Source organism: Arvicanthis niloticus, chromosome 3, assembly GCF_011762505.2.
Source record: "Arvicanthis niloticus isolate mArvNil1 chromosome 3, mArvNil1.pat.X, whole genome shotgun sequence".
Lineage (NCBI taxonomy): Eukaryota > Metazoa > Chordata > Mammalia > Rodentia > Muridae > Arvicanthis > Arvicanthis niloticus.
Window position 1 is genome coordinate 19,294,874 of NC_047660.1, and position 23,434 is coordinate 19,318,307.

The 23,434-nt window shown below is 41.0% G+C and overlaps 1 long non-coding RNA gene across 1 annotated transcript; it reads right to left on the reverse strand.

Annotated features, from left to right (window-relative positions):
* Positions 1-23,434, reverse strand: LOC143441569 (uncharacterized). The gene is made up of 4 exons (XR_013109129.1): positions 23,090-23,434; positions 2,773-2,927; positions 2,427-2,648; positions 1-549 (listed from the first exon to the last, which is right to left on the reverse strand). It is a non-coding gene; the product is annotated as an uncharacterized LOC143441569 (long non-coding RNA).

Sequence of the window (23,434 nt, forward strand, 5' to 3'; positions counted from 1 at the left end):
CAAGAATATAAAGCAGAAACAGTTTTCTGCATCCAAGGTAAGTGTCAATCATTGTATAATGTCTGTGTTCACATCAAGATTGTAACTATAACACACACAGTTTGGGGATCTGAAATATCTCTACTCATTTTTGAAGTTCTAATGGTGGCTCAGGGCCAGCATTACTCATGAAGCTAATTACTCATGAACGTAGATGAAATTAGGTGACACTCATATCCATCGACAGGCAGCTACCTGACATGATCCAGGTTAAGTTTCGTGAGCATTCCACACAGACACCCTTCAGTCATGGAAAGCCCTTGAGAAATTATTTCTCAAAAGTTTAATTTGATTATGAAAAACAACTTTAATTTTTGTGCTGATGAAATTTATTGATGGTTCCAGGTCATAGAATACGAAAGATATTAATCAACTGAAATTTTTAGCAACAACAATGTCGAGTTCCAGAGAGATGGCGCAGCAGGAAAAGGCATTTGCCACCCAAGCCTGATGACTTGAGTTCAACTGAAGTCTTCATCAAACCCCTCCCCTCAAGGCTCAGGGATCCATCTAGAAGAAAAGGCAAAAAGATTGTAAGAACCAGAAGTGGTGGATGTACAAGGAAACTGTCTTCAAGATATAACCAGACTGATGATATGCATATGGACTCACAGAGACTGTGGTACCACACATAGGACCTTGCATAAGTTCATGTCTGATAGGGTCCCCGCAATGAAGAGGGGAAGTAAACACAAAGTCCCACCCCTAACCAAGAAGTTATTTGCAATTGATTCGTGATGACAAAGGGAAAAATCACCTTTTCCCAATGAAGTATGACTGTATATATCAACCATACTTCAGGGCAGGCGATCATGTCTAGAGTAGTTAGCCAACACAAAACAAATTCCATGCCCTACACCCTTTTTATTTCATTTTAGAATGTATTGAGAATTGAGCATAGAGCCCGGGGAAAAGAAAGAACTGACTCCATAAAAGTGTCTTCTGCCCCATGGGTATGCACATGAATGTCTCCCTCAACACCTTCTATAGTATTAATAACAATAACAACAACACAAATATAATGACCCTCCCCACTTTCAGCTCTGAATACTGAGAATTCTTTTATTGCAATACTAAAATATTTAATATTAGATATATTTCTGGTCTCATTTTCATTACTAAATAAAGAAATAGTTTCATAAATAATTTCAATGAAAATTATGAGCAAGGTAATGGGAGCAGAAAGCCAAGCGTGCCAGAGTTCTGAAGAATGTTTCCTCTTTCTTGCATGCATTAACCTGCGGAGTCCTTCAAAATGTCACTGTCTCTTTTTGTGTGAAAACCCTAGCCATAAAGGAAAATTTATGCACAGAAAGAAAAACAAACACTATGGTAGTTTCATATTAGTAATATGTCAGGCAGTTTGAAGGCATGGGTAAGAGGGCATAAATCAAAGATCCCTGGTCTTATGAAGTCTTCAATTCCAGAGAGTTCTCGGTCAAGAGACCTTCTTCATGTAAATCTGCCCTAAAACCCATGCATCTGGCCACTGCATTTGGACACTATTAGCCCTACACAAAAATTTCTGTCTTAAAATTTTAGGTCTACAAATACAAGGCCTTGAAGCAATACCTTTAGTATTTATGGTTTCTATTAGAAGGTAAAGTTGCTATTAATGACAAATGAAAGTACATCACTTTCAGTAAAATAAAAAAGTTCACTGACAGTTTTTTTTAAAGATTTTGTTTATTTTATATAAGTACACTGTAGCTGTCTTCAGACACACACCAGAAGAGGGGATTGGATCTCATTACAGATGGTTGTGAGCCACCAGGTGGTTGCTAGGAATTGAACTCAGGACCTCTGGAAGAGCAGTCAGTGCTCTTAACCCCTGAGCCATCTCTCCAGCCTGGCAGTTTATTTTTTAATTATTTAAAATTGTTTTATATAATATACTTTTATCACATTTTTCCTCTCCTCAACTTGCTCCCAGGTTCTCCCTATCTCCCTTTTCCACACAATTTTATGTTCTTTTGATTTCTCAAAAAAAAAAAAAAAAAAATCAAAACAAACAAGACAACTAATTAGACAAAAACAATGCTAAAATGAAATGAAAAGCCCTTTAAAAATATGGAATTTATTTTGTGTTGGCTAACTACTCTGGACATGGAGGCCTACCCTGGACTATGGTTGATATATACAGTCACATTTCACTGGGAAAACTGATTTTTCCTTTGCCATTAGGAATCAATTGCAAATAACTTCTTGGTTATGGGCTGGACTTTGTGTTCATTTCTCCTTCCAAGTGCTGGGACCCCTTCAAGCATGAACTTGTGCAAGGTCCTATGTGTGGTGCCACAGTCTCTGTGAGTTCATATGTGTTTCATTGGTCCAGCTATGTCTTGACTACCATATCCTTGTAGTCACCCACCCCTTCTGGTTCTTACAATCTTTTTGCCTTTTCTTCTAGATGGATCTCTGAGTCTTGAGGAGAGGGGTTTGATGAAGACACCTAAAGTGGACATTTCTGGTTTCTTTGAAGACTCAGTTGTATTATGTGATGTTTTTCTGGAAACCGTTTTATGAGAGGATATCTTTGTTGAAGCAGACACGTGACATGGAAGGATTTTTTCCTGAGAACAGACACACGGTGTTTTTCTGGAAGCAGCCTGGAAAAATTACATGTGATGTTTTGTTAGAGCATACACTTGAGAGAGCATGTGATGTTTGAACAAGATATAAATATAACCCAACAGACAGTGGATGATGTCGTATGGTATTGGTTTGCCTTACCATTCTGTGCTGGTCATCTATTGTCGTAACTTCATAGAGGAAAACACATCAAAAACCTTCTGGTGGTGTTTCAGCAGCTTCTTGCCACTTCCTCAGTCTCAGGCCAATTGGCAGTGCATCACGGTTTCTTCTGGATTGACTTGCATTGCTGAATCCTGGATAGTGTTTTCAAGTGGATTGAGCTGCCACTGATGATTCCTATAAACTAAACTGCTGATATCCTGACAATGCAGATTAAATTTGCTCAAAAAAAAATGATTTCTAAACAGGTACACATCTTTTTTTTTTGCTCTATTAACCTTTCCTTTTTGACTATCTATGATAGGTGGTAACCTAGAAGGAAGCTTAAAGTATTTAAAAACCCTTATTAAAAGTGGATTTTTAAAAGAATCTAAGCCTACAGATACCCCACTTAGGACTGTGCGAATATATTTTTTAAAGTGGCAGGGTTTTTTTTTTTTAATCCCTGGCTAGCTCCCAAATGAATAAAACAAGACTCTAAGATTTATTTGATAAACTTATGGCTCAATCACTGGGCAGTTAATAATCTAATCTAATCCTCTAATCTGGCTACTTCAGTCAAAATCCCTGAGATACTTGCATTTTAGTATTGGTCTGGCTTTCTGGGCTTCGGGTGTTTTTCCATGATGTTTCTCTGGATCCCTTCCTTGTGGCAAATCCCTCTTCCTCTCTTCCTCTCTTCCTCTCTTCCTCTCTCCCCTCCCCCTGGCTGGCAGAAGCCCCATCCTATTCTCTTCTGCCCAGCCATTGGCTGATCTGCTTTTGGTGACAAGTCAGAGAATAAATGTGAGCAATGTTTATACAAACTTGAAACAGGGGATACTTAGAATAAGCACTACAATGCCATATCTGAATTGAAACAAGATATGAGGGCAAAGAAACCAGCATTCAATTAACACAAGGATAATCTTTACACAGTGTACAAAAACATTATGCCTACAGTACTGAGTGCCCCAGAGCCTCTTAACTCTCTGCACCTTGTCCAGTTGTGGATCTTTGAGTTAGTCTCCATCTCTTGCAAAAAGAAGCTTATCTGCTGCAGCTTGAATGATGTACTGATCTATGGATATAGCACTATGTCAGGAGGCAGTATACTGTTGTTCCTTTTGCAGAATAATAGTAATTGATTTCCCCCTAAGCCCATGACCTGTCTAGCATCAAATTCTTGGCCACTTTAGCAATACCATGTATTTGTCAAATCTCATCTCGTAGAGTAGGCCTTAAATTACATCTAAAAATGATTGGTTACTCCTATGTTTATGCCACTAATACACCAGTATATCTTGCAGCCAGTTACTATTGGTAGGTCACAGGGTTTGCAGATGGGTGATATTGATGATTACCTTTCTCCTCCAGTAGTGTGCAGCGTACCTTCTAAGTACTGTGAATACTAGCTAATAGGAATGGAGCTTCTAGTTGGACACCAGCTTGACCTTTCCTTATTTGATGGCAAGTAAGTGTTGTCTCTAGCAAAATGACATTATCACCAAACTATGAAGAGCAACAAATAGCCCTGGGGCTTATAGGTTTGTAATGAATTATCGCAACTTTGAAGTACTCAAATTGCTAGTGATTGTCACAGTGTATCAACCAACACTGTATTGCAAGACAGTCCTTTGGATATTATTTTTCTACTTGATGGGACAAACAACCAAACTTAACTCGTTTCTAACTTGGCCAGAGAGTTTGGTGCTGTGGGAAGTTTCAGCACAGTTGTCTAGCACATTGAAGAAAATGCCACCCCAAGTAAAAGGTGGGGCTCCAAGATAAGTAAACAAAAGCCATGCCAAGAAAGATAAACAAGTCTCCTTTGAAGATTACTGCCAAGTATCTCTAAAACAAAGCCAAAAAAAATATCTCACCCAGGCTTGCTTCATCTCTACCTTAGCTCGACCCTTCTTAATACCAAGGATGTCAATTAGAGCCCAACAGTTCTCCTTAAGTTTCAGAAAGATATAAAGGTTCTATAGGTAGATAGGGAAGGTGAATATGGTCAAAGTATATTGCATGCATGTATGAAATTCTCAAAGAATTAATAAGATGACATGTATTGTTTCTTTAAAAAGTAATCTTTAATTCCTAAAAATAAAAATAGAGAACTAATATCAGGGGGTTTTGGATTGTTGTTGTTGTTTGTTTTGTTTTTTTGGCCTGTCACCTAGGTTACTCTCTGATAGGCGGCAGGCAAAGTGCTGGTGTCTTGTGGTGCTGCTGAGAACATAAAGTAGTTCAAGTCACCATGCATCTTCTTGTTTGAGACAAGGCAGAGGCGTCGCTTACTGACAGTCACACCTAGATTCTTTGATTAATACATCTGGCTGGGGAGAGCCATCCAACTTGAAAGTTGAGATACCAAACCTTGGGAATGTGTTTGGTGATGTATTCCCTTCCTTCCAACAAAAGGGACTTTAAGTGGTTCTGAATCACAGTGCCAATGCACCAGCCAGAGTGACCACAGAGCACAGTGAGTCTCATTCAGATTATTAATCAAGGAGTAATACTTGCCCGGTAACAGTTCCTGCTGTGGAACAGGCTTTGAACATCATTTTCTTTTTTGAGAATAAGGACAAAAACCAACCAAATAAACAAACAAACAACAAACAAACAAAACCAACCAAACAAAAAACAGATGACAAGCATTACCAGAAGTTGGGCAAGGATGCCCTCTGAGACAAAAATGGAGTACAAAACACATGAGATCTAAATATTAATAGATTTTCCCCCTCTTTAAAACTGCTCTGTGATAAATCAATACTTCATTATAGTAAATTATTCACCTATAAAGTATGAGTTGAGTTTGATATCTGAATGTTTTTATGATCTCTAATATTGTTAGGTTCAAACAAAGGGAGGGAGGAGCAAGAACCAGACATTCCTTACCGAAAAACACATGATTTATCATGCTCTTGGTCCTTAGAAATCCATGTATTTCTAGGAAGAGTTATTCTGTGGTGTTGGTAAGTTAGGGAGGCAGAGGGACTTCAAATTGTAAAAAGAACGAGAAATTTCTACAGCTTCTTTTTTTCTTTCTTCCTCCCTTTCTTTTTCTTTCTTTTCTTTCTTTTCCTCAATTTATTTACTTATTCACTTTACATCCCAATCACAGCCCCACTCCCTCCTCTCCTCCCAGTCCCTCTCTCACACGCTTTTCCCCCAACCCCCTTTACCTTTCTCCTCTAAGAATGGAAGCTGTCCCCCACCATGGGTACCAACCCACCCTGGCACATCAGAACTAGGTGCATTCTTTCCCATTGAGAACAGACAAGGCAGCCCATTTAGAAAAAAGGAATCCAAAGGCAGGAACAGAGGCAGCCCCGCTATAATTGTTAGGGGACTCACCTGGAGTACAGAGCTCGATAGAGAATTCTCAACAGAGGAATGTCTAATGGCTGAGAAACACGTAAAGAAATGTTCGCCATTCTAGTCACTAGAGAAACGCAAATCAAATGACTCTGAGTTTCCAGCTTCCATCTGTCACAGTGGCTGAGATCAAAAACTCAAGAGACAGCTTATGCTGAGGAGAATGTAGAGCAAGAGGAACACTCTTCCATGACTGGTGGGAGTGTACACTTGTACAGCCACCTTGGAAATCAATTTGGTCACTTTTTAGAAAACTGGGACTAGTTCTACCTCAACCATGCCACTCCTGGACATATACTCTCAGAAAGCTCCACCATACCACAGGGACACTTGCTCAACTATGGTCATAGCAGCTTTGTTTGTAATAGGCAGAAACTGGATACAGCTTCTTTCTGATGAACAAATTCATCGAGCAAGACTGGCCCCTGTGTGAATGCCCGTGCATGTTTCACTTTGAGACACTAGAGGGAAGCAAAGTAAGAAAAACAGCGTGGCGCTGTTAAAAGAAAGCCATTGCTTGCCTTATGATGTATTCTGTTACTTTGTTGAGCGGAAATATGGTTTCAAAACATGTAAGCTTGGATTTGATTCCCCAAAACACTAAATTCATTTTCCAAATGCCAAATTACAGATGGAGTCTCAGACAAGGCACTGTGACCATTGGACTTGAGAAAAACAGTAAAACCACAAGTCATCTTTGAGAAGGGCTTTGCCTGTTATTCAAGGCTTTTTCTAATTCTCTTCAGGAAATTGCACTCCCTGTTATACGTGGCTATACATTACAAACAGGAGAATGGAGAACAACCCCTTCTGATTTTTTCCTTCTTAGTGAGCCAGTGCTTTCAGAAATAGAGAAAAAAGACATAGGAAACTTAGTGGCCACACTTTATTGCCATCCTCTCTCAACCCCCATCAAGGAACTGTGATCTGAGAGTTTTGTTATATATGGTAAGGTCTCTGGGGGTTCCTAGTGGTTAAAACTTCATCTTATGTCTATTTCTTCTCTTCACAGGAGTTGAGAAAAAGATTTTAAAAGCAAAACTTGGGGTGAGAGAATGCCCTCCCCCCTTTTGCTATGCTAGTGACTAGTGTGAAGCTTGTTTTACATGTGGGAAAGTTTTAGGACTCTTTTGGTTCCCAGGCAATAAGGGTGAACCTGAACTTGAACCTGTGATGGGTTTTATCAACTAACCTTCAAACTAAGGGATTAGTCTTACTGAGAGAGGAAAAACCCGCTGAGTCTCAGAAAAGTTATCAAACATATGTGTGAAGGCATATTTGAGTTTAAGCCATATCTGTAAAATGTATATATGCGTTATGGGAGGTTTTGATTTGTTTTGTTTGTTTGTTGAGATGGGATCTCTCTGTATAGCCTTACATGGCCTGGAACTCACTTTGTAGACCAGGCTGACCTTGAACTCACAGAGATCCACTTACTTCTGCTACATGAATGATGGGATTAAAGTTGTGTGCTGCTATGCCTGACTATGTGTTTAAAGAACCAGCGTTAGAACAGGAAAAACCAAAGTGACTGCCACTCTCCACTGACAGTGCCTTTGTAAAGACAGAACTTCTGTGTGTCAAATGACCCAAAAAAGCCTTTGCATGTTTGTAAGAATAACTGACTATATAATAAATATATAAAAATAAGGAATGCATGAGTATAACTTAGCTCTTAGTCTATTCTGAAATATTAAAATCCGAGATTTTACAAATTCAGGCCCAAATTTAATGGTGTTTAATGTCCTAAATTTTTGCAATCAGAAATGGACTCCGGAAATAAAAAACTAATTTTGAGTGATAAAATGACTGAAAAAAATCACACCTGCATTTTATTTATCGATGAGTTTCAAAATGAAATATTTCCCCCCTAAGTCCTAAGGTCTATAAGAATTAAAACAATAATAACAATGATTGCAGCTCTTTTTTTTTTTTTTTTCTGTCTATGGGTTTTGCAGTTCACATACTCAGCTAAGAATTCTATAATACAGCAATCCCATGCCCTATAGATATTTTACCTAAACGAGAAGGTGAAGTCTGCTTTATACTGCAGGCTTACTGTGTGTGAGGTGGTTTCTGCAATGACAGCTCCATGGGAAAACATCTTTTCTTTATAAGTACCTTGTCTCTTGAACTAGAACACAGCCACGCACAGCAAGCTTGAGGAACTGAAACTGAGAAATGCTTCCTCATTCTGAAAATAAGTCACACACAGAAAAAGGGCTGCATAAAATTGAGTTGCATGAAGTCTGACTATTTTGACTCACTGAAAGGCTACTTGAAGCTAGCCACCCAGAAGATGTTTGGAAAACAAACTGCCCACACAGAGAAGCACGTGTGCTGTAAGTCAGACGAGCCACTGAAAGGTTAAACATGAAAATACTATTATCCATGTTTTACAAACGATTGAACTAGCTTATTCTAGTTTTCAGAGAAGCAACCGGAAGACTTGAAACTTAGCCTCCTGGTCTCTGAGCCCAACGCATGTAACTAACTCTTCTAGCCCATGAGTACTTGTAGGTACTGTAGTACAGGTGAAGGGCAAGATTTGGGCTGGTTATGGTAAAAAAAAAAGACAAGTCTTTGCTCTCACTAAAACATGGGCAAAGATTACAATCAATAGCTAGAATTAGAAAAAATCCAGTGCTATGACCTGTATGCCTTTGGGATTGATCTACTGGGCCAATGAAAAATGAAGACAAGACAAACAACAGAAAAGTGGGGGTTGGGTAGCAGGGGGCAAGCAGTGTAGGGGCAGGCAGCATGGGGGCGAGCATTGTTGTGGCGGGTGGCATGGGGGGTGAACAGCGTGGGGGCAGGCACCATCGGGGTAGGCATTGTTGGGGCAGGCATTGTTGGGGAGGCATCATAGGGGCTGGCATCATCAGGGCAAACTGTGGGGGTGGGCAGTGTGCTCTGATGGTGCACCAGCATCCCAGAAACTCAGTGCATTTGTTGTATATGGCTGATAGAGGAGGCAGACTAGCTAATCTTGTTAAAGGGTCTGTAGAGGACCAGTCTAATACTAAAGTGATCTGGAAGGAGGAAACTCTGGTTGTTACACATTATTGTCATCTGTAGAACAAGGGAAAAGCCCGGCAGAGTCTGCTTCATTGTGTCCTTGACATGGCTCCACTAACGTCAACAACACACGTTCACTCAGCTTCATCTGCTCCACACAACACATTGGTTGAAGCAATGAGGTCCATCACCCTACTTTACCTCAGGGCATCTCTGGGGGTCTTGACATTAATCAGATTCTGATTCAGCTAGAATGGGGGGTGAGACCCCAGTTGTTTCATTTCTAACAGGTTGACCTCAATTTGCTAGACTACACACTGATGGGTGAGTTGCAAAGTTTACCCAATGCCTCTTTGTCCTATCAAGCTAGATTTCTATCTTTTGGTCAAATGAAAAGCTAACACCCAAGTTTTCAGGTTTCACTAGGTTGGAACTGGTGTGGTGCAGCCAGCTGCACCAGGAAGAAAATGTATCACAGCAGGCTTAAAGTGAGGTTTTGGAGATTAGGATGGCATTTGGACGGAGTCATGTTGTGCAATCTCCCCGCACACCTCCCTTTGACTCCCACGTTGAACCTGGCCTCTGTCCTCAACTTTTCATCACACAGATTGAAAATAAAAACAACAAGGTAACAAGGTTTGTTATACTAAATGGGACAGGAGAGTTGTTACTTTTTTATTTCACATTGGGTAGTAATAAGGGCCACATTGTATTTTTAATCTGATGTGTGAGTATGCACTTTCCCAACTTTGAACACAGCAATGAAGTTGTAGCTACATTCAAACTTTCCTTCTTTGTTTAAGGTGGCACATTGGTGCACACTGTATATCAGAATATATGCCAAGTATTTAAATGCATTGTGCCCCCTTGTGCCTATGTCAGCACCACAATTGACCCTAGTTTAAAAGTGATAAAAATCGGGATTTACGATTTAGGTAATAGCTGACAGCAGCTGGGTCAGACTGAGTGAGCCGGAGCTGCCAGCCACTTGTTTCTGGTGGTCCTCCTGAAAAGAAAGGCTTCCGAAGTTTTGTTTTCGATTTTATTTTAGAAAGAAGAGTGTGAGGCTCTCCTCTGTAACACAATCTCAACCTACCAAAATAGTTGTAATGTGGTATGAGAAGCGGTCCAACCTTGTATGGACTATAGACCAGATCACCAAGAACTAAACAGTTTCTGATTTAATTTATATGACAATTTACTTTACCTGTGTGCATGTAAGGTCCTTTAGAGGATCAATTTGCTTTATGCATATTCCTTTCACACATCTAATTTGCAGGCACAGCTCTTAGGAGCGGCCAGCTCTTCTTCGTGCAGCCTTCAGATGGTGGTTACATAAATATTAACACACACTTATTTGGTTACTGTTTATATCATGCAGCTAAAACTTAGAATGTGTCACAGAGCCTCTCCTTTGTCATCTGAATCACTCGGTGTGATTAAGGCATAGCTGTAATTATAATTAGAGACTTTCTAGAATGGGTGGAATAAGGAAATGGACATTCAGAGGAGAAAGACCTCCCAGTGGTTTAAGCAATCCAAAAAGAACCAGGCAGTTCCCAGAAGCCCAGAACAGCAAAATGGATGCATAGTGGCTGGAAAAGGGACCTCTTGGCCTTGAAGACAGGAACCCAAGTCAGAAAGTGAGTGTAAAAAGCAGAGTGTGGATGCATTGGATTGAGAAGGGGTTCTGATGCTTGTCCTACTGATGTTGAAAAGTTTGGTCCTGATAACCCTGTTCTGTGAACTTCAAAACAAGCTCTGATTAAGAAGAGTTTAAAGATCAAGTAAGCACTCAACTTGTAGTTGTCCACACATTGAGACATCAGACTCATCCTACCTTGCATCCTATCCTTTAGGCAAGCATGCAAGGACCCTGTGTAAAATCCACTATGGGATTTTAACAACTAGATAACGTGTTAAATCAAATAGATCACCGACCGTGTTCTTCAATTGCCATTTCTACATCATTGATGAAAATCAATGGGCTCCTTTTCTGAAGTTTTAGTAAATTAGGAGACAGAATAGTTCAAAACTTCTTAGGTGAATGTTTAAGCGTGTGTTAAATTGTATCTTTTAAAACATTTTTATTAATTATTTGAGAACTCCACACAAAGTATTTTGATCACATTCACCTTTCACTCCTCTCTCTAACTCCCTCCAGATCCACCCCACCTTCTTACCAACCCAATTCTGTTCTATCCTCCTCTCTTTGTTTAATTACCCCCACACGGCCCACATACTCCTTAGTATGGGGTCATCTACTGGAGTGTGTTACACCTACCAGGAACTACAGCCGTGAAGAAACTCACTCTCTCTTTCCTAGATGCCATCGGCTGTCCACAGCTTCTCACAAACTACAGAGGGTTGTGAACCTTTTCCCTCTTCGTTCTAGAATGCTGAACAGCTTGACCTTATGCAGGTCCCTCGAACAGCTGCTGAAAGGTCATGATTGCAGCTGCCCTGTCATGTTGAGAAGACACTGCCACACTCCAGTCCACCCCAGCCTCTGGCTCCTACAGGCTTTCTGTCCCCTCTATCTTAGTGGTCCCTGTGCTCTGAAGGGGGTGTGTTGCAGACAGCTCTTTGCAGGTACACACTCCCACTGACACTCTAGGTGACGTGACTAGGTCACCTTAGACCCAGGAAGGCAAAGACGGCTTTGTCCTCAAATATCTGTTGTCCTTCTTGAGCAAATTGGTTCACAGAATAAAAGCAGAAACTTCTGGTTCTGTCACAAAGAGATGAAGCTTTGTGACATTGTGGCCAATGGAATATAAGCAGAGTACTGGGTGAAGCAACAGGAAAGACCATTAAAGGGTGGAAGCATACTCTTCACCTCTCCTCACTTGAAGTGGCGGGCATGGGGATCTGAAGGATTGTCCTGGAGAAGAAAGACCATAGATCGTAAAGCATCTACACAGAAGCCTCGCAAGCCTCAAGGAGAATGAAACTGCCTGTATCCAGAAGACAAAAACGAGCTTCAGTCTTGAAGTCATTTGAATTTTACTGACAGTCACAGCCAAATCCAACTCATTTCTAATTATTTATTTTATGTTTGAGATTATTCTATGGTTACATCATTTCCTTTCCTTCGCTCCTTCCAAGCCCTCCCATACGGCCCTCCTCACCCAAGTTTCAAATCCATGAGTTCCTCTCTATCACTTGTTTCGATATGCTTACATGTATATGCATATGTGTTCCCAATACAACCTGATCGAATAAATCCAATCCATTTTTAAAGATGGTTTCACCATGGAGCCTAGGCTGGCCTCTAAATCCCTGTGTCACCTAGGCTGGCCCTGAACTCTTGATCCAACTGTCCTAGTCACCCTAATGTCAGTGTCACAGGCAAACATTAACAAAATCCAATTCCAAATAATTCCCTGAACAAGCACGTTTTTCAATGATAAAATATATTTCAACTACTTCACTAAAGCTAAGTGTTCACAGTGCTTTTCCTTTTTTTATTGGATATTTTCTTTATGTTTCAAATGTTAGCCCCTTTCTCAGTTTTCCCTCTGGAAACCCTCTATCCCATCCCCCCAACTCCTGCTTCTATGAGAGTGTTCCCCCACCCACCTATTCCCACCTCACAGACCTGGCATTCCCCTACACTGAGGCATCCAGCTTTCACCGGACCAAGGGCCTCTCCTCCCACTGATGCCCGACAAGGCCATCCTCTGCTACATATGCGGCTGGAGCCATGGGTCCCTCCTTGTGTGCAGTTTGGTTGGTGGTTTAGTCCCTGGGAGGTCTGAGGATCTGGTTGGTTTATATTGTTGTTCTTCCTATGGGGTTGCAAACCCCTTCACAGTGGGTCTTGATATACCAAGGGAACTAAATGGAGTAAGCTCACAGAAAACCAACTTCCGCATGATCAGTTTGAAACACTTAACATTTTTATGTAATTCATCATAAAAGCCGACTAGTGACATAAGGTCCTCAGAAAGTGCCCTCTTCACTTCTGTCACCGATTCAAGAACGGGTTCCAGTCACCAGATTTTTTTTTTCTCACAAATATTAAACAACATTGAAACACTCAGTGCCTCTATTGGTTAGTATTAAAAAATTGTGTCAAATGACTGGGTCTAAAGGGGAAGATAGAGAACTCGGAGACTTGGCAACTCTCTCACTGACGAGGGAAAACATTAGTGAACCTTAAGGAGATAAAGAGCAGTGGTGTGGATTTTTCTCTACCAGGCCAAATCAACTCAGCCCTTTGTGAGGGCTACTAAAGGATGCCCTTGGAAGGAGAGATCTGTGTGGCCTTGAAGAATCAAGTCACTGTGCATTCAACTGCCCATTGACAGAGCCGTGGTGTTTAAATAGTGATCGGATTATTCTCTGAAAAAAAAAAAAATCCTGAGAAGAGGAAAATTAACCACCTCTCATAGGTGGCCTCTTTATAATATTCTGTAACATGCCCTGCTGTTAGCAACTTCACTGATGTCTCTTGACTACACTCATGCACACACACACACACACACACACACACACACACACACACACCATCATGCTAAGAAGATGATTATATCCTCCAAAACTTTTTTCTTCTCATAAACACAATAGGAACCAAAGGCGTCTTCGCAAAGCAGGTCACTCAACCCTACACACAGTGTAAGCCTGGAAGCAGCCTTTTCCTCATTCCTGCGTATTAGAAGGGCCAGCGCCTATGACGTAATGTTGCCTCTATGATTGTGTTATACTACATGGCAAAAGTAGGAGAGGGCCATATAATTAAGTCTCAAATCAGTTCACCCTGAGTTCATCAGTAGAAAAATATCCTGAGGAGGAGGGGTCAGGCCAAATCAAGTGAGCCCTTTGCAAGGGGCACTAAAGGATTCCCTGGAAGGAGAGATCTGTGTGGCCTAGAAGAATCAAATCACTGTACATTCAGTGACAGAAGAAAAAGAACTCTGTCAACAGCTACTTAGGCCCAGACTCAGATTAAAGCAGAGTCCAGAGTCACCTGAAGCAGAGCCCTTGAGTCTCATCAGGGAAACCTCTAAGCCATGGCAAGATTACCGAGCCAAGAAAGCTGTGAAATTATCTGATGTTTTAAGTTGCTGAGTCTGTGGGAATTGATTGTACATCAAAATGGTGTTTGCAGGAGTTTCCACAGTTTAAAAACTAAATGTGGGCTTCACATCCATGGTAATAGCTATCTGTCGTAAAGAGCAGTTTCCTTGATTCGGGATGCAGACCACACTTATCTGTGGGTTTAAAGACTATACATGTGTTTTTAACTGTACATGATACATCACATGTGTCCTTAACTGTACATGACATATCACGTATGTCCTTCACTGAACATGACATATCACGTATATACCTAGGATAGTCCTACAACTAAAGCCTATGGAACATAGTGGAAGAGGATGCAGAAAGACAATGTGTCAGAGCATCAGGGGTTTGCTGTGAGAGCCTGTCTCCTAGGAACAACAGAAGCTACCCTCATTTAAAATCACACCAACAGGACTGCCCAAGTGTGAGCTGAACTAAAATGACACCACAGACCCTGAGAAACTGGGTGGGGAAATCCCATGAGGCCTCAACCCTGGACAAAGAATTATAGACAACAGAGGGAAGATGGGAGCAGGAGCAGTGGTCCTCCCCAGGGAAGAGTTGGTCCTCCCTAGGGAAGAGGAAGACGCTAATCAGTTGTCCAGTGTGAAGCAGTCATCCCTGAAAGCATACATACAAGTTACATTGTATGGATTCAACAGGTTTTATTTGGAAATGTATACATACATGTATATATACATACACATACACACACATATATATATGTATATATACATACACACACACAAATAAAAATAAGTATGTAGTAACAATAGAAAAAAAGAGGCCATGAATCTGAAGGGGGTGAAGGAGGGGTATATTCAAGGGTTTTGGAGAAAAGGGATGGGAGAAATGTAATTGAATTACAATCTCAGAAATAAACAAAACAGGGGGACATGAGTTTGAACAGAAGAGAAGGCTGCTATAAAAAAATCATTAAGGAAAATCAACACGGCTAAGTCGGGGTGTGCTTCTAGGAAAGAGGACCAAAATCTTTTTTTTAATTAATAAACTAACAAATACATTTAATAGGAGAATGGAGTCCAGAGTCAGCCAGCTAGAGAACAAAAGCTAACACCCTCCGCGGACTTGACCTGACAAGGGTTCTGAAAACAAGGGTGTTGAAAGACAACCTCTTGCATGAGTCTTTCATCTCTCTCAGAACAGATTCACTGAAACTGTCCTCGACACCAGCACGCATCAGGCCACCCCACTGGCTAATGAGAGCAAACCCAAGTGGAAAAAAGAACCCGTGGAGGAAACAAACAATACAACCATCAGTCAAGCTCAGGGCTGATGATGGCCACATACCCTGCAGTACTTGGCTCTCTAGCGCCACCTCATGGAGACCTGGTGAGCAGCTGAACACATTAAAAGTAACATCAGAAATAATCCCTGCAGCGATACAGAGGGTCAGTTAGCCAGAGGGTCCAGAGAGCACCCACAGTGAGCTAAAGCTCATGTGTTCATAGCTTCCATCCTAATGCATTACACAATCACAAAGATGTCTTTTTCCTAGGCCTATCTGCCGCTTGCAACAACCGATGAGCAAATTAGAGATCAGAGCATCTTTTTATTTTTTAATATTTTAAGATTTATTTATTTATTTCACGTATGTGGGTACACTGTCGCTGTCTTCAGACACACCAGAAGAGGGCATCGGACCAGTTACAGATGGTTGTGAGCCACCATGTGGTTGCTGGGAATTGAACTCAGGACCTCTGAGGAGCAGTCAGTGCTCTTAACCGCTGAGCCATCTCACCAGCCCCATGTTTAAATATTTTAAACTCGTAAATCTTTCTGATTCTTCCAGCAAAACAACATTGCTCTTTTGTGCTAGTTTATGTATTTGACAGTAAATGTGTATTATCTATTACTTCCTCCATCCGTGTTTTATATTGCTCATAACAGCAAGCCCAGAATCTCATATCGGCTGCGTCAGCTGCGTGAGCTTTATCCCGGCAGTGTTAGTCTGGCAACCCCTATCCCACTCCTAATATCTATCTTTTGCATAGATGCCTGGCATATATACTCACTTACTAATTTTGCTTCTTCCTCTAAAAATTTTACTCTGCTGAGTATGGAATTTTTATTTGCTTGATTTCTAATAATCAGTCCACAGCATATGCCGTGTCATGAGCAGTCAACAAAAAGCTCTCGCGCAAGAATCAAAACTAAAAATAGTCTGCCACACAATGCAACTCGACCCTTGCAGGCTATTTATCCGAAGGACCCAGGTCAATGTATTAGAAAGATACTTGGACATCAATGTTCATTACAGTCTTAGTCTCAATTACTAAGTTATAGAATCAATCTAGGTGTTCAACAACAGAAGAAAGATAAATAAAACAAGTTATAGATATACCATGGGTTTTTCCTAGCCGTAAAGAAGATAAAAGTTATGTTATTTGCAGGAAAGGACATACAACTGAAAATACTAATATAAAGTAAATTAAGCCAGTCTTGGAACAATAAATATTATGTTTTCTTTCATTTGTGGTCTCAATGCACGTGTGTGTGTGTGTGTATTATATCATAGTAGTTAGTAATATTAGTATATACTAATATATCATATTAGTATGTATTATATATTATATACTATAATAATATAGTATATATAAATTAGTGAGTATACACACATATATGATATATTGTAATATTAGTATAGGGTATATACTAATATACCATATCAGTATATAGTATAATAGTATATGCTAATATGCTAACATATGTAGTTTATATATATACATTAGTATATACACACACACATATATATGACATGAAAATAGAAGTGATACTGTATAGGGGAACAAAGTGGCTAATGTGAGGAGGAGAGACAAGAAAGGGAAGGGGGAGCAGGGGAGGGTGCTTAACACACAGTTCAGACTTGTATGAAAGTGTTCTCTCGGACAAAAACAACAGCTTGATTTTCACTTCCCTTTTGTTTCTAACAAAACGCAGCAAACTCCAGTTCCCCTTATTCCTCTGTGAGTCTGTTTCACTTAACTTACTTTTTAGACAGGATTTTCTAGCTGCCTAGAAAGGAAGCCAACTTTGAGTAATTAAAGAAGATACAGAAATTATTTTAAAGATGCTGGGAGTTTCACATACACACTCAAAAGACTTGAGAAGTCTGTTTATTAGTGTTGCCATCATAACCAATTTCCAGAATCAAACAATAGGATTTATTAAGTGAAGCTATGGGGAAGCAGCTCCTAACATGAAACATCACAGCACAGTCAGGGACCGTGGTGTGGAAAGGTGGACAGTTAGCACGTCATCCCAAGGAAACCATGTCCCTAACAGAGACAAGCTTCAGGCTTGGGTATAAAGCACAACTTATCAAAAATGCCCGCAAAGCACCTCCGAGATGCAGGCCGAGGGAGAAATGGGTGGTGCTAGACGCAGACAAAGGTGGATTTCGTTTGCCCATTTCCTTCATTGTCAATTTCAACTTGAGCTGGATTTTCTTTTTCTTCTTTTTTTTTTTTAATCTTCTTGTTTGGTTTAGCTTGTAATTAAAATTTGAGGACAGCAGACAAAGTAATGAATCTCAGTGTGGCATCGTCACTCACAGGACCGCATCTTGTTCTCTGTGTCCTCCCCCAACCCCTAGTGTCCTCCGCCCTGCTGCTGGATCCCCTTCCTTCCGAAAGCAGGCCTTCTTTCTCCTTCTTATCTGATGTAGTCTGTCACCTTCTCTGTTCCTCACTCCAGATTATCTCTTTCATAACCAAAACCAGATACGAAGCTTCTCTTGCAAAAATTAAGTGCAATGGGTTGGGAGCCAGATTTTTCAACATCAAAAGCTTGAAAATTTCTTCAAAATATTATGTACCCTGTGAGACTTCTTCTTGGCAAAATATTTTACTTAACTTTTCATATATTCATGTACCCTCTCCAACTATAATTACTTCAAATTGCTAATTATGTTAATGGTACACTTCTTCCATCAGTAAACATATAAAGCATGGGTACACACAGAGAGAGAGAGAGAGAGAGAGAGAGAGAGAGAGAGAGAGAGAGAGAGAGAGAGAGAGAGAGAGAAAGACAGAAAGAAACAGAGAGGGGGAACTCACAAGACCAGGCTGGCCTTGAACTCAAGAGATCTGTCTGTCTCTGCCTCCAGAGTGCTGAAGTTAAAGACATTCACCTCCACGTCTGGCTAAGTTTTTATTTTTCTTTAACTTATCCACTTACGAGAAATAGTCTAAGTTATGCTTTGCTTGGGCATATATATTCCCAGTACAACCTGACTGAATAAATCCAATCCATTTTTAAAGATGGCTTTACCAGGGAGCCTAGGCTGGCCTCAAAAATCACTGTGTCACCTAGGCTGGCCCTGAACTCTTGATTCTACTGTCCTAGCCTCCCTAATGTCAGTGTCACAGGCAAACATTAACAAAATCTAATTCAAAATAATTTCCTGAACACATTTTCAATAATAAAATATATTTCAATTACTTCATCAAAGCTAAGTGTTCACACTGGGTATTTTATTCCTTTTTTTTATTGGATATTTTCTTTATTTACATTTCAAATGTTAGCCCCTTTCTCGATTTCCCCTCTGGAAACCCTCTATCCCATCCCCCCCTTCTTCTATGAGAGTGTTCCCCCATCCACCCACTCTTGCCTCCCTGCCCTGTCATTCCCCTACACTGGGGCATCGAGCCTTCCCAGGACCAAGGGACTCTCCTCCCACTGATGCCCGACAAGGCCATCCTCTGCTACATATGCGGCTGAAGCCATGAGTCCCTCCATGTGTACTCTTTGGTTGGTGGTTTAGTCCCTGGGAGGTCTGAGGGTCTGGTTGGTTGATATTGTTGTTCTTCCTATGGGGTTGCAAACCCCTTCACAGTGGGTCTTGATATACGAAGGGAACTAAATGGAGTAAGCTCACAGAAAATCAACTTCCACATGATCAGATTGAACCACTTAACATTTTTATGTAATTCATCATAAAAGCCGACTAGTGACATAAAGTCCTCAGAAAGTGCCCTCTTCACTTCTGTCACCGATTCAAGAACGGGTTCCAGTCACCCGATTATCCATGCAGTCCAATATAGGTTTGTCTGCTCAGAGACAAATGTTAATGGTGTCCTTTAAGAATGAATCCCTTGTCCCTTCTGCCATGTGAGTATGTACCAGGAAGGTTGTCACGAATGAACCACACAGACACTTATCTGTCAGACAACAAATAAGCCAGCACCATGACCGTGACCCTGTCCATCTCCAGAACTGTGGGAGACAGATTTCTATTGTTTATGATACAGTTTGCACTGGGGTTTAGAACACAAGGACAGCTCTCAGGAGCCAGAGAGCACTAAGTACACAAGACACCAAATACAGCATCACGATCAGGAGCTCAGACAAAACTTTCACCTATGGATGCTCAGTCACTTTGGAGAAAAACAAATGGTAGTGTTCTCGGAGTACAGAGTAGAAACAAACAAATGCATGGTAGATTTCCCCATGCAAAGGAAAAAAAAAAAAAAAAAAGAATCAGCTACTAAACCCAGCGTGAGTTAATTAAAATGCAGTGATAAACATATTTAAAGTGTGCATTATTTTTACCCCAGTCACAAAGGCTATTTCCTCTAGATTAACTTCCTAAAGTTAACTTAACCATTTTACTGTTTTCCTCGTATTTCTCACTGATTCTCAGAAACAGAATCCAGCTTTAGGAAAATAAAGAAAGGACAGGACACTAGGAGACTAAGCCGGATTTAAATCGCCAAGAAGTCCTTTCTCTATTAGCTAGAGAACAGTGTTTTTCCTGTTATTATTATCACATATTAAAGGTTCTGTCCTATAGCAGAAGAGGAGACACAGCCTCCTAATTCTCCCGTGCGATGACCCTAGCAAGTCACACAACTTCGCAAAGCTCATTCTCCACATTTGCAAAAAGATGAACTCGGACACTTTGTTTCCAGCCCTGAAAGATGATAATCCTGAGAGACCGTCGAAGGGGCGGTGCCAGGCCCCACGCATGCGCCCCTCACCTCCCCATGCTGGCTCTTTCCATTTGGCTTCATTGATCAACGTCACAGGCCAAAGGAGAAAACACACACACACACACACACACACACACACACACACACACACACACACACAGCTGTGAATTCTGAGTCAGGAAGGCAAAAATAATCGAGTTACTCAGCATTTGCATAATGCCCTGTTACCTTCTCAAGCTGTGTTTGGCCATTAATCAACACAAAACCTAACCATAAACAGCAAGAGACAGCGACACGGGAAACAGACATTGACAAAATTTTTCAGTACGCCAAAAGAAGAAAAAATAGGGAAATGTTAAAGTTAGGGATGAATTATTCTTCTGTGCATCCCCAGCCATCTTTCTGAAGGGCTCTGTAATGGAACACTTCAGACGGTGATACACAGGTCTATATTGGGCCCACTTCCTACGTCTGGGTTCTCGTACCTCCATCTTCCACTCACTCTGGTATAACTGAAGCTCAAGAATGACTGTCTTCTTCCCATGCAGGTGGCCTGACATGAGCCCTGTTTTGACCTTCCCATAGGACCCTGTCCTCTTGTAATTAGGCAGTTCCATCTAATCTTTCCTGATAATTTGTTATACATACCGATGTTTCCCATAGCCTTCACATAAGTCAATATTTGAGATTCATCTGCCCTGCCTTTCACACTCATCGTCTATCTGGATGCTGCTCTTTGGTCCTTTCACTCACCAATTCTCCTCCTCCTTATGAATAACGATGCTTAAAGCATCTTCCCCTTCTATCTCGGCTCCTCCTGGGACTTTGCCCACCCCTCATAGGCCCACCATTTCCATTTCTGTTTCCACCTGCTCCCCAAGTCTGTTCTAATTTTTTTTCTGTCATGATTTAGCCTTTCCTAGACCTGGTATTTTATCTTGCTTGAGTGAGACTCCCTTGGGATGCCACAGCAACCTATCTGCCTTGTTCTGGCATACCCTAGCTCCATCTCCCTCCCCTGATTTAAATTTCAACATGATTAGAGATGACATTAACTGGCGATGAAACTTTAATTTGGGCTAAGGAAAAATTTTGTGGGATTTCAGGATAAGGCTTTTTATTTTAAATAGTAATAATCAAATATAATGCCATCTTCCAGGATGGGGAGATAATTCTGTGAAGTGCTTACCTTGCAAGGATGAGGAGGACATGAGTTCTATTCTAAGACCTACACTAAAAAAAATGCTGAACCTGACGGTGCTTATAATCCCAGCAGGGGTGGTGACTGAGACCCCTGGAGCTCACGGCCACCCAGTCTAGCCTCCTTTACAAATTCCAGGTCAGTGAGACAGCCTGTCTCAAAAAAAGAAAGACAGACAGCTTCCTAGGAACAATATCCAAGTCCTCTGATACTATGAACGTGAACGTGTGCATATGCATGAGCGCCAACGGGCACACGCAGACACATGTCTATGAAGATTACTAATTTTTTCAGTGAAAAATATAATGAATTCGTTCTTAATTCAACCAATGTATTGACTGTCTCATATGTCCTGGAGACCAAAAGACTTCAAATTAAACTCTTTTAGAGAGTTTTACAGATACAAGAGAAATAGATATGCAAATAATGAAATGATACTAGCATGTATCCTGCAGTAGAGACATTATTTAGATGGGAAAAAAAATACAGAGCCATGTGCCACACTGTGATAGCTCTATCATAGCATTTTAGAAGACAATAAACTGGATGTTTGTGCTGCTGCCACTACAGTTTTAGTCTTTTGAGGAAAAGAACTATTCTTTTGACATCTCCACCGATTAGGAAGTTACTGTCCTTGTGTGTGGTAGTCACTTAGTGTTTGTTGAAAAGAGCTGCAGAATTAAGTTATGCTTAGTGCCAAGATTTATGAATAGATACGCAGGAAAAATTATATCTGAACTAAACCTTAAGAGATGAGTTGGAAGTTTCCACGAAGATAAAATAATAAACTAGGATTTGTAAACTCACGGGCAGCATGCAATGACAATAGCAATACTAACAGCTGCCATGTGGGACGTATAGTATCCAGGAATACTATAACTCTGCTGAGTTTACTTCTTACATCCATTGTGCAATTAACATCAGCATAATTTTATAGCTGAAGCAGCTGAGACGTGTAATCATTTTTGAAAATAATGATGATAATAACAACATGCCCACCTTCAGACTACAGCTGATGGGTGACACTGACATTTATACCCCACCCCCTGCCACTACCAAGGGGCACAGTGAGTCTATTATCCAAATCCCTCAGGCTAGTCCACCCTGGTCACTCATTCAGAAATACTAGCTCCTGCCTCCATCCCACTCATCACTGCCTCTGTCTCAGCCCCTCTCTGTGTGGATATCCATCTGTCCTCCCACCCTTGTGCCTGTCATTTCCGTGACTCAGCTCTGCTGTCTGCCAGCTGCTCTTGGAGACTGTGTCATCTTTGCCTGTCTGCTATGGCCTTTCTGTTTCTAGTTACTATGTTTCTGTTTCTAGTTAAAATGTTTCTGTTTCTAGGACTTCCTCCTCCTTCTCCTCCTCCTCCTCCTCCTCCTCTTCCCCCTTCTCCTGTCTCTGTTTCATTTTTTTTTGTCTTTTGAGGGATCCTCACTGTGTTAGAGAAATCATCTAAAGTTGCCATTTGTGGGTTTGCACGACCCAGCAAGCAACTCCTATTTTGGAAATGTCCTAGTACAGACTAGAGTAGTGATAGAACATACCACTCTGTAGTGACTGAACCAGTGTTGCCTCTCCCCACCCAGATTGCCTGTGGACAAGCAAGATACACAAGCTAGAGACCTCTACAGCTCACTCCATCAGAGGATCAGCAGGAGAGGGAGCCAGCAAGCTGAAAATGTTTCTTACCTGGTAGAACTTCTGCTGTTCCTCGCCCTGCCCTGAAGCAGATACTCCTGGGAACTCTCTTTTCTAAAGTTCTTGCAGGCTACTGTAGGTATGTGAGCCAGCCATCAATCCAGTGAATTTCCTATGAGGTTAAATTAAATGGAATGATTTTTGTTTTCTTGCAAACAGGAACCCAAACAGAACTTGTATAGTTTTGTCTCTCGCATCTGAGCTGACTTTGGCTATAGCTCCTATCCTTAATCCGACCTGCTGAAACCAACCAGTGTAGCAAGGCCATAGGACCAAACTCAAGGCAACTTCTGTCTACAGACACACTTGTGGCCTCTGTGTTCAGAAGGGGGCTGG